This window comes from Myxocyprinus asiaticus, chromosome 46 (assembly GCF_019703515.2).
Source record: "Myxocyprinus asiaticus isolate MX2 ecotype Aquarium Trade chromosome 46, UBuf_Myxa_2, whole genome shotgun sequence".
NCBI lineage: Eukaryota > Metazoa > Chordata > Actinopteri > Cypriniformes > Catostomidae > Myxocyprinus > Myxocyprinus asiaticus.
In genome coordinates this window covers 6270980-6287074 of record NC_059389.1, presented here as the reverse complement: position 1 = coordinate 6287074, position 16095 = coordinate 6270980, and the positions used below count along the sequence as shown (strand labels likewise).

Sequence of the window (16095 nt, the reverse complement as noted above, 5' to 3'; positions counted from 1 at the left end):
CTCCATAGAATCGTTTGGCCCTGGTTTGGTCCCGATCGGACGAAAATCCTAGGACTAGTTCGCAAAAGTAGGTTTTATGAAAAATCCAAGATGGCGGAAAATTTGTATAGGCGGAAATGAAATCGGAGATATACGTTTTGTTTGGTTTGAGCCAAGGATTCCAATGGTATAATGCACTTGAGTCTATGAGTTTCGCATTTTTGATCGCTGTAGAGCCCCCATTGACTGATTTGGCCGATTCCTTGTTTCTAAGTAGCGAGCAACACTACTACCATCTGACCAAGTTTCAAGTCTCTAGGCCTTACAGTTTGCTCTGCCCGATCAGTTTTATGGCGGAATAATAATAATAATAATAATAATAATAATAAAAATCTTAACAATTACAATAGGGTTTCAGCGCTAAGCGCTTGAACCCCTAATAATAAAGTGGTCAAAAAAATCTATTTAAATCCAAACATTTTACCCTTTCCAACTTGTTCCACCGGCCCCTTTTGTGGTCACTTTACAATCACTCTGTGACAACTGGTGGAAAATTACTAGTCAAAATTAAATAATAAATACAATTGTAAATATACAAGAATAATAATACATACACTATATTGCCAAAAGTATTCGCTCACCCATCCAAATAATTGAATTCAGGTGTTCCAATCACTTCCATGGCCACAGGTGTATAAAATGAAGCACCTAGGCATGCAGACTGCTTCTACAAACATTTGTGAAAGAATGGGCCGCTTTCAAGAGCTCAGTGAATTCCAGCGTGGTACTGTGATAGGATGCCACCTGTGCAACAAGTCCAGTCGTGAAATTTCCTCACTACTAAATATTCCACAGTCACCTGTCAGTGGTATTATAACAAAGTGGAAGCGATTGGGAATGACAGCAACTCAGCCACGAAGTGGTAGGCCACGTAAAATGACAGAGCGGGGTCAGCGGATGCTGAGGCGCATAGTGCGCAGAGGTCGCCAACTTTCTGCAGAGTCAATCGCTACAGACCTCCAAAGTTCATGTGGCCTTCAGATTAGCTCAAGAACAGTGCGTAGAGAGCTTCATGGAATGGGTTTCCATGGCCGAGCAGCTGCATCCAAGCCATACATCACCAAGTGCAATGCAAAGCGTCGGATGCAGTGGTGTAAAGCACGCCGCCACTGGACTCTAGAGGAGTGGAGACGCGTTCTCTGGAGTGACGAATCACGCTTCTCCATCTGGCAATCTGATGGACGAGTCTGGGTTTGGCGGTTGCCAGGAGAACGGTACTTGTCTGACTGCATTGTGCCAACTGTGAAGTTTGGTGGAGGGGGGGATTATGGTGTGGGGTTGTTTTTCAGGAGCTGGGCATGGCCCCTTAGTTCCAGTGAAAGGAACTCTGAATGCTTCAGCATACCAAGAGATTTTGGACAATTCCATGCTCCCAACTTTGTGGGAACAGTTTGGGGATGGCCCCTTCCTGTTCCAACATGACTGCACACCAGTGCACAAAGCAAGGTCCATAAAGACATGGATGAGCGAGTTTGGTGTGGAAGAACTTGACTGGCCTGCACAGAGTCCTGACCTCAACCCGATAGAGCACCTTTGGGATGAATTAGAGTGAAAACTGCGAGCCAGGCCTTCTCGTCCAACATCAGTGTCTGACCTCACAAATGCGCTTCTGGAAGAATGGTCAAAAATTCCCATAAACACACTCCTAAACCTTGTGGAAAGCCTTCCCAGAAGAGTTGAAGCTGTTATAGCTGCAAAGGGTGGGCCGACGTCATATTAAACCCTATGGATTAAGAATGGGATGTCACTTAAGTTCATAAGCGTCTAAAGGCAGATGAGCGAATACTTTTGGCAATATAGTGTATAAACATAATAATAATAATAATAATAATAATAATAATAATAATAATTGAAAAAATAAACCATGACCTCTAGAAAGTGACCTCTCATAATTTTTAGTTTCAAAAAACGGCTTCAACAGTGATTGAAGGGACATAATTTGATGTTCTGTACTTTCAGAATTTGGACAAGAACTTTATTACCACCTGCTGGTGAAATCTCTAAACTGCATATGCAGGAACTGAATTTGGACTTTGCACTGAGTTAAGACCTGCTATTGATACGTCTTAACACAATGACCAAATTCTTAGGAAAATAGCAAACTGCGCTTTACGCCACTTCATTTTCATACAATACACACACAGTTTGCGCTTCTACACCAACAGTAGCGCAAAAACTCCCAACCACGCCCAGTTGTGCTTTGCGCTGGCACGAAAACTGCACCTAGAATAAGCACTCTAACGAAAATTGGATAAGACATTGCGCATGGTCGTAGCGCGTTGCGCTGCGCTTTGCGCACACACAAAAAAAGAGCCCACGTTTTCTTTTTGGAGATAAACTAAACAGGATCTTTTCTGATTTCAGGTTGACTTTATGTTACAGTACTTGTTTTGATAGTCAGTTATTCATTTATTTGTTTACTTATTTGTTCATATCTTTTAATCAGTTGATCATTTGTCTGTCTCTTATTTTCTTACATTAGAGAGACTGAAATCTCATTAATTTAGACAGAGAAAATGGAGAAAGGATTTTTTTTAAACACCAAATAAAATTAAATAATATAGTACTAAAAAGAGATGTTAAAAGATTGTATTTACAGATTAACTCTTGTTTATATGATGTTATGAGTTTGCATTAGTAGTAAAATTTAATTGTGTGGTAGCACAAAGCAATAACAGTGAATTACTTTCATTTTAGGCAGAAGTCAAACATTTATGGTGTGTGTGTGCGTGTGTGATTCATCATTTTCTTAATCAGTCTTGTTTGTTAACCACCATAAAAAAAGATACATTTACCTGCAAAGCAAAATTGCATGAGATATTAAGAGTTGTCTTCAGAGAATTCCGGATATAGTGAACATGTTTATTTTTCTTACCTTGTTTTTAGCATATACTGTACCTCACCAACGTTTGATAGATTTATGCTTAAAAAAAAAAAAAAAATTTTGCTTCTCAAGTAAATGCATCTTGTTTCAAGGATGTTTTGATATTTTCCAGGAAAACAAGACAAAAATACTGATTAAGAAAACAATTTTTTGCAGCGCAGTGCCAATTTTAATGGCTATCCTTGGTGAACTCTCTCAAACCTTTTTCTGGCTTTACACAATATTCTTTGTCTCCTTTAAAAGCTTTTATTGTGCCTGCTGTCAATGTCCTTTCTAAAAACGCATAACAGCAGTTCTCTTTTCATACGCCTCTGGATCAGAGAATCACCCTGTTCATACACACCATTCTCACACACTCCTCGCCTCAATTTAGCTGCAAATTAAATGCCAGGGCCTGGCGTGGAATTCTGATCAGGAAACGCTCAGATGAGAGCAATTTGTCTTTGATAAAAGGCGGCAGACTTTTCCTTTTTCATTAAATGTGCTAAAGAACAGATGTAGTAGAGCAATGGATTCTATATGTCAAGAGTTTTAAGGTTATCATCCTAAAGCAACACCATTCAGAACTATCAGATCTGGTTTGAGCAGAGTACAGAACATTGAACATGACACAGATGGATCTGGGAATTTAAGGTCATGCTCTCTTTTCTTCACTCTGTCTTTCTCTTTCACACTTTTATATCTAATAATCCATCCTGATCTTCATGTCGGGTCAGAGGAAGAGGAGAGAGTGATGGCTTAAAGCTTGACATGCATCATACACCACAAATTTCAGTTCCCATATGTGCTCCAGAACATTTATTTTTGGTGATTGATGAGATACGTTACGATATATATAATACTCTCAGGCCTCTTTCAGATGGATGTTGAAGAGTCAGGTCCTAACAGGATCTCCTTACATCTTGCACAGAACAAATAAAGTCATATGGGGTTTGAACGACATGAGTGTGTGTAAATAATGACAGAATTTTCATTTTTGGGTGAACCATTCCTTTAAGGTTAAGGAATTTAGTAAGGTGGAAAGAGGTTGGGTTTGGAGTTCCCTCAAACCTTTGATTTAGAAGATGTCAAAGACATTTTGTCACTTTTTATTGATAGGAAAGAAGAGAGAAGTCAGGAAATTATGCAGAGAAGAATGGGGAATGAGATTAGGAAAATACGCATTCAAACTTTTGCATCGTTTTAGTAGTCTGGACGTTTCCCAACATGGCCTTGCCCAGGGTTTTTCACATTTGTAATGACAAGGACCCCCAAATAGTAAAGTAGAAAAAAATAGGAAAATAGTAAGCGTGATACTGTATTATATAAGACAAAATTAAAAAGCTAAATTATAGACATAAAGCTAAAACACAAGTACAAACTATTCTTGAAAGTATGTATATTGTAAGGAACTTTTCCCCCCACAAAATTATATGCAAATTCGTTTTTTATTTCTAACTGTTTAAAGACTATAGGTGTCAATAGAATAAAACAATCACAATTATTCTCATGATCTTTAGAAAGCAACCTTTAATTTTGTTAGCACTTTTTCAGTAACACTTTACAGTAAGGTTGTATTTGTTAACATTAGTTTGGTGCATTGGTCAGTTTTGGGTAGGTTACTTAAAAATATTAATCACTACAAATGACTAATTATTTACCTGTAATTGTAATCAGATTACATTAATAATTACTTCATTGAAAATGTAATTACATTACTAATTACTTTACTTTTAAGTTACTTTCTAAAACACTTTTCCGCTCAACAAATTCACAATAATGTCTATATTTCTTTCTTGTTCATTGTTACACACAAGTCATACACTCAGCACCTCACATTTCTCCATCACAATGACTCGTTATGGGGCCATAATTCATGTATTCTACAAAAATAATATATTAGAAATAAGCATAACCCTATAATGTACTTCAAAGTCATTTAATTAATTGAAAGTCAGGAACTGTAATCTGATTACAAGAATTTAAAATGTAATGCATTACACTACTTTTTTGACTAAAAGTAATTAGATTACAGTAACTAATTACATTGTAAACACTGGTATTGGTTAATATTAACTCACAATGAACAATACTTTTACGGCATTTATTTGAGGACATTCAACATATACTATTACATTTCAAGATTAAAAGTAGGGATGCACCGCTAGAAAATGTTGTGCCGATACGGTACTGATTATTTACAAAAACATATGTCGATACCGATAGTTTGGTGATTCTGCTTTTTTTATGCAATTTGTTTCAAATTACTGATAATTAATTACACAACTTCGAAAGAAATTTCACGAATTCACTGGTACATATAGTCCTGGAGCATATTAAGGTAAATTAATTAGTCATGTAATCCATAGCAGAAGGGCTTGAGCATGGGGCTGGGCTTGAGCTCAGAGATACGACTTTGTTCGTACGAAACGTTCGACTTATGCATCAACCAATCATGTATGCGTCACGAACGCGTTCGGAACACGGAAATGTCGCTTCCTTCCATATTACACATCGGGACCTTTTAACATTAATATTATGATTATGTTTACGCTCTGGGTAGGGTAAGGTGCTGCACTTTATGGTTAAGTTTAGGGATGGGATTTGGATTTGGGGTTAAAGTTACAAAAACACAGTTTTGGATTAACACAGAACAAACGCCACATCGGAAACTACAAGGACACAAAGAAAGGGTCTCTCATTGGTGGGTGTGTAAATCGTACAATTTCGAACAAATTAACTCATGCGAATTGGTACGAATTCGCCACCTCATACTATTGTGACGATTACTTGTGAGAATAGAGGGGTATAGGTGTGGGGTTTTAAACCAGGCATGAAAAGCAAATGCTAGTGTTTGCTGCAAATTGATTTTTATATAATTTTTAGTGGGGAAATACAGTATGTAGTGGTAAAAGTGAAGGTATTTTTACAAAACATGTTTTTGCAGTCTCTGTTGTGTCTCTGTTGTGAGATGTATCCTCCAGAGACTTTGTAAACTCTGCAGTATTTATTCGGTCTTCCATGTTGCAGGTATCCAGAGTGGATTTTCCTTTTGGTTGATAAGGTGGAATTTCTACGCCTGCATCCTGAGATTGTAGCAGGGTAGAATTTCTGTCTTGTAATGATCAGGTCTAGCAAAAATAATCACTGTTTTCAAACAGATTCCAGTCTTCCTTTGGTTTTAAAAACAGAAGGTCTGTCACCAAACTTGCACCATTGATTGAGCCAATGTTGCTGTGTCAGTCTGGATGGGCCGTGGACACAAACAAAATAATGTTTTAATATCAACACTGTGGAACACTTTTGGGGCAAAATCAACCTACAAATGGCTTACAAGAACAAATTTTAACAAAAAAGCTTAAACCATCTTCAACAATGTGTTCCGGACAGAAAAGCCCCCCTTCATGTTCCCCAGCTGTCTTTCTTTGCAAAAACGAAAGATTACCTTTCCTCTTTAAAGCTTCCAGAGGCTGCAAGTACAAGGTGCTGCTTCAGTTCTTTAAGGTTGAGTTCTGCACTGTCAGTTTCTTTGTAATACAGAGCCTCAGGGTAACAGTACAGTTTTTGTATTTTAAATTGTACTGTTAACGACAAAAGTTTTATACAGCAGATGGTAAAACAGAAAGCCCCTACCTTCCTGGAGCAATGGACAATATAGACAATGCACAGTGTCACTCACACAAACACAAAACCCAATCAGGGTACCATAATGCCACTAAAATAATGCGATAAACATTAAAGCTGAAGTGTGTAACTTTTTGGGTGTTAAAATACTTTTTCTTATCCCAGCTTAATAACCAGAGACAACAATAAACAAGTCATTTGTTGGTTAATTTTCTCAAAAATGGTAAACACTGTGTTTCTGTGGTGCTATAAAAATTGTCCTGTTTGATTTAAGCAACCCGTACAGCCCGACAAAACAACATTGACTCAACCATTTGCATGATTTTAGGAAGGGACTATCCTATTTTACTGTAAAATTACATGTATTGTCATATAATTTTCGCATATGACCAGTAAACCAAATAAAGTTTTTTATTGTAATATTTTTACTTTTTTTTTTCTGTTCAAATTACGTTTAAAAAAAAAAAAAAAAAAAAATTTTTTACAGTACACAGCTTGTTTGGACGGTGTTGTAACAGTTTCAATTTCTATACCAAACTTCACCCTAACTTTTGATTTAGCTACAAAAGTTTATTTTATTTTTATTGTTGGCATTTTTGCCACCTTTATTTATAGTAGAGTAAAGAAAGGACATGAAATGGTCATGGAAAGAAGGGGAAACAAGACTGTGAAATGGTACAAGCTGGGTGTCGGCCACCTGTGCACCAAAGCTCAATGTGTCAGAGCATGTGCACTAACCTCAAGGCAAGTATGTAACCAGTTGTTAAATATTGTAGAGGACCAAATGTAAATGTTTAAGAATCGAAAACGCATATTAATTGACCGCTAATTTCAATATTGATGGAGGTACATGTCTCTCTCAATGTCTATGCTGGTTACGGCCCTAACACTATGCCACAGCTCCAACAAAAAAATAATTTTAACCATAAAAACAGACAAAAACAATCCAACTCATGTTAGCTTTAGCCACACAGCATCTGACATATGGTAAATGAATACAGCATCAGCCAAATGGATGAATCCCCTGCTGAAAAGTCCAGCTTATGCCAGCATTTTCTTGCTGGTCTATGCTGGTTGGTGCTGTTCTAGTTGTTAGACCAGCATAAACATACTTTTCCTCAGCAAAATGTAGCTGGTAAAGTTGGTCCACCAAACACGTCTTGCTGGTTAAGCAAGTTTAAAAGTCTAAAGGGAACACCAGCACACCAGTATCCCATGCTGGGGACCAGAATCCAAAACACAACATATGGTGGCCTATGCATCAGCTTCACTAAACAAATGTGTTAGTGTATAATGAGCGTTTGATACAGTGAGTTTAGCACCATTAGCACTAACTAGCTGAACTCATCCCAAAAGTCATCAAACTTTTAGCACCATAAATTCTGCTGAGCTCAGAAGAAAGCAGGAAATGAGATGTCACAATATCTGGTAATGTCTCAGTCTGAGTGTCTCAGAGAAGTGAGACATGTGTTACCCCCAGACTGATCAATCACTTATATATTCACTGAGAACATATTAAGATTTCACTAAACTAACCCTGCTGAAAACACACACACACACACACACACACACACACACACACACACACACACACACACACACACACACACACACACACACACACACACATCTTAAACCAGCCTATGGTGGTTAGCAGATTTTCCAGCCTGGCCAAGCTGGTAAGGCTGGTTTGTTTTGTTGGTTTTAGAGAGGTTTTGAACACTTGTCAACTGTCCAGGCTGGGACCAGTAAAACCAGCTAAAATCCAGCCTAGTCAGGTTGTGAGACCAGCTAAACTAGCTAAGACCAGCAAACCATATTAGGCTGGTTTATCCTGTTTTTTTTTTTTTTTCCAGCAATCAACTCTGACTGTAAAAAAAAAAAAAAAAAAGCTTAAACCAGCCTAAGATGGTTTGCAGGTCTTGGCTGGTCTCACAACTTGGCAGGCTGAGCTGTTTGCTGGTTTTAGATGGGTTTTGGGGTTCAGGCACATGGTTGGAATGCCAGCTGGCTGACCAACTAAAACAGTGCGGCACCAGCTTGGTCAGCCAGCTAGACCACCAAAATGCCAGTTTGCCCAGTCTGGTAGACCTGCTAGACCAGCTAAACCAGGCGAGAAACTTCTTGACCAACTGAAAATCACCTTGTCAAGTCTGGAAGAGCAGCTAGACCAGCTGCAAACCAACTTGATCAGGCTGGAAGACCAACTAGACAAGGCTGCGAGACCAGCAAGACCAGCTGAAGACCAACTAGACCAGCTGAACACCAACTTGACCTGGATGGAAGACCAGCTAGACCAACTAAAGACCAGCTTGGTCAGATTGGGAGACTAGCTAGACCAACTAAAGACCAGCATGGCTAGGCTAGAAGGCCAGCTAGGCCAGCTAGACCAGCTAAAGACCAATTGACCAAGAGACCAGTTTAAGAACTACTAGACCAGTTGAACACCAACTAGACCACACTGGGAAACTAGCTATACTAGCTGAAGATCAGCTTGGCCAGTTTGGGAGATGAACTAGACTAGATAAAGACCAGCTTGGCCAGCCTGGGAGACCAGCTAGATCAGCTGCAAACCAACTTGATCAGGCTGGAAGACCAACTAGACCAGGTTTGGAGACCAATTAGACCAGCTGAAAACCAACTTGACCAGCTGAATACCAACTTGACCTGGCTGAAAGACCAGCAAGACCAACTAAAGACCAGCTTGGTCAGATTGGGAGACCAGCTAGACCAGCTGAAGACCAACTTGACCAGCTGAATACCAACTTGACCTGGCTGAAAAACCAGCAAGACCAACTAAAGACCAGCTTGGTCAGATTGGGAGACCAGCTGAAGACCAGCTTGGTCAGACTGGGAGACCAGCTAGTCCAACTAAAGACCAATTGGCCAGGCTGGGAGACCAGTTGAAGAACAACTAGACCAGCTGAACACCAACTTTACCAGGCTGGGAGTCTAGCTAGACCAGCTGAAGACCAGCTTGGTCACATTGGGAGACCAGCTAGACCAGCCGAAGACCAGCTTGGTCAGACTGGGAGATCAGCTAGACCAGGGGTCGGGAACCTATGGCTCGCGAGCCACAAGTGGCTCTTTGTTAAAAATTAAGTGGCTCACCAAGTGGCTCGCCATTCACCAACACACGATCGTTTAAAACTTTCTTGAGAGAATTTTCCAACAGAAAGTGTGGGTGCGATTGCAAAGCTAGAAATCAATGACACTGTTTTGATTTCCTTTGATTTTTCATGCAGAGTATTTTACTGATGTTCCAGCCACTGTGGAAGGCGACCTGTAAGACTTCTCGGAGTGATATATTACAAGAAATTAGACACAAAGATGCGTGTTTGACGAAACGTGAATATATTTTGAAGAACAGACGAAAGAAAAGCCGCCAATGCGCATCTGATTTTATATGTGCGCAGTGAGCTACACTGTTCACAAGTGCAATGAAAGCGCTTCTCCAAGACACGCACATTCATAGAGTTCTGGGCCTCGTTTCCCAATAACTATTGATCTTAGCGGTTAAGAGCATTTCCTACGAGCGATTTTATGAAAGTTCGTTATTTTTTATGTGCATCCAGGGTATGATATAGCACCCGCAAAATGTGACGAGGCTAAATCCAGTTCGCAAGCTCCTCGTTCAAATGTATTTCACGCGCGAGTAATTTTGCTCATCTACCCGCAACAGTTGGATGACCTATAAGATGTCTCGGAGTGACACGACAAGAAATGCTGTTAGTCAAAAAGACGCGCTTGAAGAAACACGTTTTATTATATTTTTAAGAACAGACAAAAGAAAAGCCATCAGTGCTTGTGTCTGATTCACTGTTTGTTCAGAGGTGTGCATCGGGACCCTGTCTCGTGGAGCAAGCGCATATAAAGAGTTATCACTCCTTTTTCTCTGTTTCATTCAACTGAAAACTGTTTGGAAGAATAATGTAATCTATGAAAATGCTGCAAATGATCTCCGATCATCTCGTGAGGTGCTGTGAGTTTAGTTTGCTTTATTTCTATGGAGCAGTTTGCTCATACACATTGTGAACGCAACTCTGCAGGTTCAGTAATATATACAGGTATCTTTGTATTAAAGAAACAAAGACGAAAGTGATTAAATCACAAAGTAATACAAGACACGTTCACCTTGAACCTAAAATTTAGTTCTATTTTCTTTTCTTTAGGCAGCATAAACTGTATTACCAAAACACAATACAAACACATTCAATAAGAACACACATTTGGCAGCATTTTTTGGGAAAACAAGGGAATTTATTAGGCGTATTTATTATGATGATTATTATATTTATCTTTACATTTATAATTGTCTTTAGTTCTTAATTTGTATGCTATGAGTAATTTTTCACCTGTTGCCACATACTGATACGTGCATAATGGCAAATGGGGTCGTTGGAGATGGTAAATGTTTGGATTTGGGGAGGTGGTTATATATAAGATTTTTTAATCACTTCATTATTTTAACTGCTTTTTTCTTTTCGTTTAAAGTGCAATTTGAATTTTTCATGTTTCAATAAATTAATTACATTTTTAAAGCAAAATCAATAAAGCAAAAATATTCACTTACCTTGGGGGTTGACCATATAATCGGATATCGCAATATTTCAAATGCGATTATCATTAAAATATTTTTTACATATTGCCCAGCCCAAAAGGGAAGTTAAATTTTTCATGAACAATTATAAAATGAAGTAATTTTATGGAGACCTGCACAAATATGTGTACTCAATTCCATATTGCAACATGTTACCTATTAATTTTTGCATATTTGTTTGTTTTTGAGTAGTCTATGGGCAATATAAACATTTTATTTTATTGAAAAACGTTGTTTTTGAAAATAGTAAATTATTAGTTTGTGGTATGCCTCTTTTGAAAAAATGCATCAACCAAAAATTCAAAAATTGGCTCCTTAGTGAATAAAGGTTCCCGACTCCTGAGCTAGACCAACTAAAGACCAAGTGACCAGGCTGGGAGACCAGTTGAAGAACAACTAGACCAGCTGAACACCAACATTACCAGGCTGGGAGACTAGCAAGACCAAATGAAGACCAGCTTTGTCAATTCAGGAGACCATCTAGACCAGGTGAAGACTAGCTTGGCCAGTCAGGGAGACCAGCTAAGCCAGCAGAGGACCACCTTGGCCAGTCTGGGACACCAGCTGAGACAGCTTAAACCAGCTAAGACCAGCAAACCCCTTTAGGCTGATTTAAGATATATATGATGTATATATTTTTGCTTTCAAAGAGACGTACAACTTAAAAACTTTACAGCACCCGACATGAGTTCATTGTGCCAAACCCTTTCATATTAGACAGGAAACTCACATCATCATTGACAGCCTGTTTATGGTCATGTGACAGTGGCAGTAATGGAATCTTGACCACAGTAATCGGTCATTGTCCTATTGGAGAAAGGCAGGTGATATTCCCCATGACATGCTCAGAGCTTTGTGGTCAGTATGTCCTCATGTTAAATCAAAGGCTTATGGAAACCATAGCCAATAAATTCTTCATGTTTTGGGCTCGATTGTGCAGAAGAGATGGGTCGGAAACATACTAATAACTTGTGGGTATTGATCAACTGGAAAAAGAAAGGTCATTATGTTTGCTCAGCAATAAAAACCATCATGGATGCCACTGCAGGGACAAAAAATGTTCGAGAAGCATCCTTAAATTCCCTCTGGACGTCATTTATAGATTCATAACTGCAAGAGGAGAGTGCAAACTGCCATTCTAGCCATGACGCCTAATCACATTTCTCTTTTATTAGTTTTCAAGCATAAATGTGAAATTAAGGTTCCTCCTCCAAAGTGGGTGAATCTAATAAATATTGATGTTCATTACAGTAAAGGCACTCATTCTCTCACAAGCTCTTCTACCTGTCTCTCTTGCCTCCTGTTTTACTTCTCTAGATGTGTCAGCTGTACCCATCCCCTCCCTTCCTGCTCTTTAAATGATCTGCCCGTCCTGTGGAAACCGAAGAGACTGATATCTTAGCGTACGTACTAATGAAAGCATTTCTCTGGAGCCGCACCAGCTAAATATAGACGTTCCACAATTCGATCTCTGAAATATAAAAGATCTCCACGCAAAACTGATATGTTTCACACAAACACACTTCTCGTATTACAAGTATCCAAAAATCTGAGCTTTATTTAATGGGAAAGCAGACCTCCAATGTATGTTTGCTTGGATTGCTGTTTATGTGCGCCTGCTTAAAGCATCAGTGCCGAGACAAGCACAATCTGAACGTCTCCAAGAAGATTTGCAGCATTCGAATGAGAACAAACCTCAGTTAGGGCAAAACATTGACCAGAACACACATACACACACATACAGCAATGCTGTTCAATTTAACATTAACTTTGGGCTAAACAGTCTGCAGAGACAAATCTAAATATAACCTGACTCACATTTTTCCAGTTCCTCTTTCATAACGCAGGGGATCTTTCTCTGTCCCAAATAAACACCTTTTAACAGATTCATGAAAAGATCTCTTACCGGATGGTTAATGACAGTAGATCTGTCTGTATTAATGTGTCTCAGTATCCACAGGATTATTATATCCAGTTAGGATTCCTCACACGGCAACAAAAAGCAGGCAAAACCTTAATTAAAAGCTTACAGACACATCCGTGATCCGCCTGCTTCCAACACAAATGAACACACAGGCACGCTCCAACCACACCGAAACACACTCGCACAGAGGGCGTACCTACAGTCAGCCAAGAGAGAGGTATAGTGAGAGCGAGAGAGAGAGAGAGAGAGAGAGAAAGCGAGAGAGAGAGGAGAAGGGCGCTAGGACGGCACAAGGTGGAGGGAGAAGATGCAGAGAGAGTTAGAGAGTTGCAGCCAATCAAATTGGTTCTCTTCATTGCCATCACAGTAGCTGCTTTTTAGAGGAACAAACTGGCCCATAGGAAAGACAAATTACAGATGAGGTCTCTGTAACATCTCAATTGTTTCTCCTAGACAGCAAAAAGTTTACATAGAGAGCAAATGGAGACTTTTTTGAAGTCTTCTATGATTTTTCTACAGTGCATCCGGAAAGTATTCACAGCGCTTCACTTTTTCCACATTTTGTTATGTTACAGCCTTATTCCAAAATGGATTCAATTCATTATTTTCCTCAATTCTACAAACAATACCCCATAATGACAATGTGAAAGAAGTTTCTTTGAAATCTTTGCAAATTTATTAAAAATAAAAAATGAAACAAATTACATGTACACAAGTATTCACAGCCTTTGCTCAATACTTTGTTGAAGCACCTTTGGCACCAATTACAACCTCAAATCTTTTTGAGTATGATGCTACATGCTTGGCACACCTATTTTTGGGGCAATTTCTCCCATTCTTCTTTGCAGGACCTCTCAAGCTCCATCAGGTTGGATGGGGAGCGTCGGTGCACAGCCATTTTCAGATCTCTCCAGAGATTTTCAATCGGGTTCAAGTCTGGGCTCTGGCTGGGCCACTCAAGGACATTCACAGAGTTGTCCCGGAGCCAGTCCTTTGTTATCTTGGCTGTGTGCTTAGGGTCATTGTCCTGTTGGAAGATAAACCTTCGCCCCAGTCTGAGGTCCAGAGCGCTCTGGAGCAGGTTTTCATTAAGGATGTCTCTGTACATTGCTGCATTCATCTTTCCCTCGATCCTGACTAGTCTCCCAGTTCCTGCCACTGAAAAACATCCCCACAGCATGATGCTGCCACCACCATGCTTCACTGTAGGGATGGTATTGGCCAGGTGATGAGCGGTGCCTGGTTTCCTCCAGACATGACGCTTGCCATTCAGGCCAAAGAGTTCAATCTTTGTTTCCCATGGTCTGAGAGTCCTTCAGGTGCATTTTGGCAAACTCTAGGTGGGCTGTCATGTGCCTTTTACTGAGGAGTGGCTTCCGTCTGGCCACTCTACCATACAGGCCTGATTGGGAGTGCTGCAGAGATGGTTGTTCTTCTGGAAGGTTTTCCTCTCTCCACAGAGAAATGCTGGAGCTCTGTCAGAGTGACCATCGGGTTCTTGGTCACCTCCCTGACTAAGGCCCTTCACCCCCGATCGCTCAGTTTGGCTAGGCGGCCAGCTCTAGGAAGAGTCCTGGTGGTTCCAAACTTCTTCCATTTATGGATGATGGAGGCCACTGTGCTCATTGGGACCTTCAATGCTGCAGAAATTTTTCTGTACCCTTCCCCAGATCTGTGTCTCGATACAATCCTGTCTCTAGGTCTACAGACAATTCCTTGGACTTCATGGCTTGGTTTGTGCTCTGACATGCACTATTAACTGTGGGACCTTATATAGACAGGTGTGTGCCTTTCCAAATCATGTCCAATCAACTGAATTTACCACAGGTGGGCTCCAATCAAATTGTAGAAACATGTCAAGGATGATCTGTGGAAACAGGATGCACCTGAGCTCAATTTTGATTGTCATGGCAAAGGCTGTGAATACTTATGTACATGTGATTTTTTTTCGTTTTTTATTTTTAATACATTTGCAAAGATTTCAAAGAAACTTCTTTCATATTGTCTTTATGGGGTATTGTTTGTAGAATTTTGAGGAAAATAATGAATTGAATCCATTTTGGAATAAGGCTGTAACATAACAAAATGTGGAAAAAGTGAAGCGCTGTGAATACTTTCCGGATGCACTGTACTTAGAAAAAGACCCTAGTAATCTCATTCTGTAAGAGTAATGTGTCGTCACCAGTGTAGGTTGTATTCTGATTACAAAGTAATTCATTACTGTAATTTAATTACTCTGTAGTCCAAAAAAGTAAAGGCATTACATTTAACATTTTTGTAATCATATTACAGTTACTGACTACAGTTAATTACTTTTAAGTGCATTACTTGGGTTACACATATTTCTAAAATATTTATGTCAAAAATATTTAAAGCATAAATTATACATCTGTTTGCGTTTCTGTGACAGCTCAAGGGTGTGTGCGAGAAATGAGTGGTGCCGAGTGTATGACTTGCATTCAACAATGAACAAGGGGGAAATACGGACATTTTGAATATGTTGAGCGGAAATACAAAAAGTAAAGTACTTAGTAATGTGATTCGTTTTTCAATGAAGTAATCAGTAAAATGGTCTGATTACAATGTTTAGAGAAGTAATTAGTAATTTGTAGTGGATTACTATTTTTGAGAAACTTACCCAACACTGGTCTTCACTAGAGTTTCAAAAGAGATCTCAATAATGACTAAAACTGTGCTCACATTTGCCATGATACAGTACATGATGTTGCATAATATAAAGTACATTTAGGCAATAGGTAGACACCAAAGGTAAATCCAAAGTGATTTAGGAAAACGCAATTTTGCATCTGTCTGTGCTGTTTTTCTATGCAAACATGCGCTAGATGGTCATCTTTGACCATTGCATCATGTCTCGCGCAGGGCCGCTGCATTTTAAGGTCACGTCCACAATTCAAAAACAAAAAGTTTTCAGTTTTCTTGCGTCATCATTTTCCAAGGTATGCAGTAATGGAGAGGGATTTTTAAATGCTTTGTTTTTGGTAGAGGAAAACTTTTCTAATGTGGATAAAAGCGTAAAGTTAAAGA

At 39.3% G+C, this 16095-nt stretch overlaps 1 protein-coding gene across 1 annotated transcript in view; it reads right to left on the bottom strand.

Annotated features, from left to right (window-relative positions):
* LOC127436218 (leucine-rich repeat and immunoglobulin-like domain-containing nogo receptor-interacting protein 1) overlaps window positions 1-13197 on the bottom strand; it is a 100850-nt gene extending 87653 nt beyond the window's left edge. The window contains exon 1 of the mRNA XM_051690242.1: window positions 13033-13197. The gene's annotated coding sequence lies outside the window, so the exon portion shown is untranslated. The remainder of the gene's footprint in view (window positions 1-13032) is intronic.
* Window positions 13198-16095: the final 2898 nt, after the last annotated feature.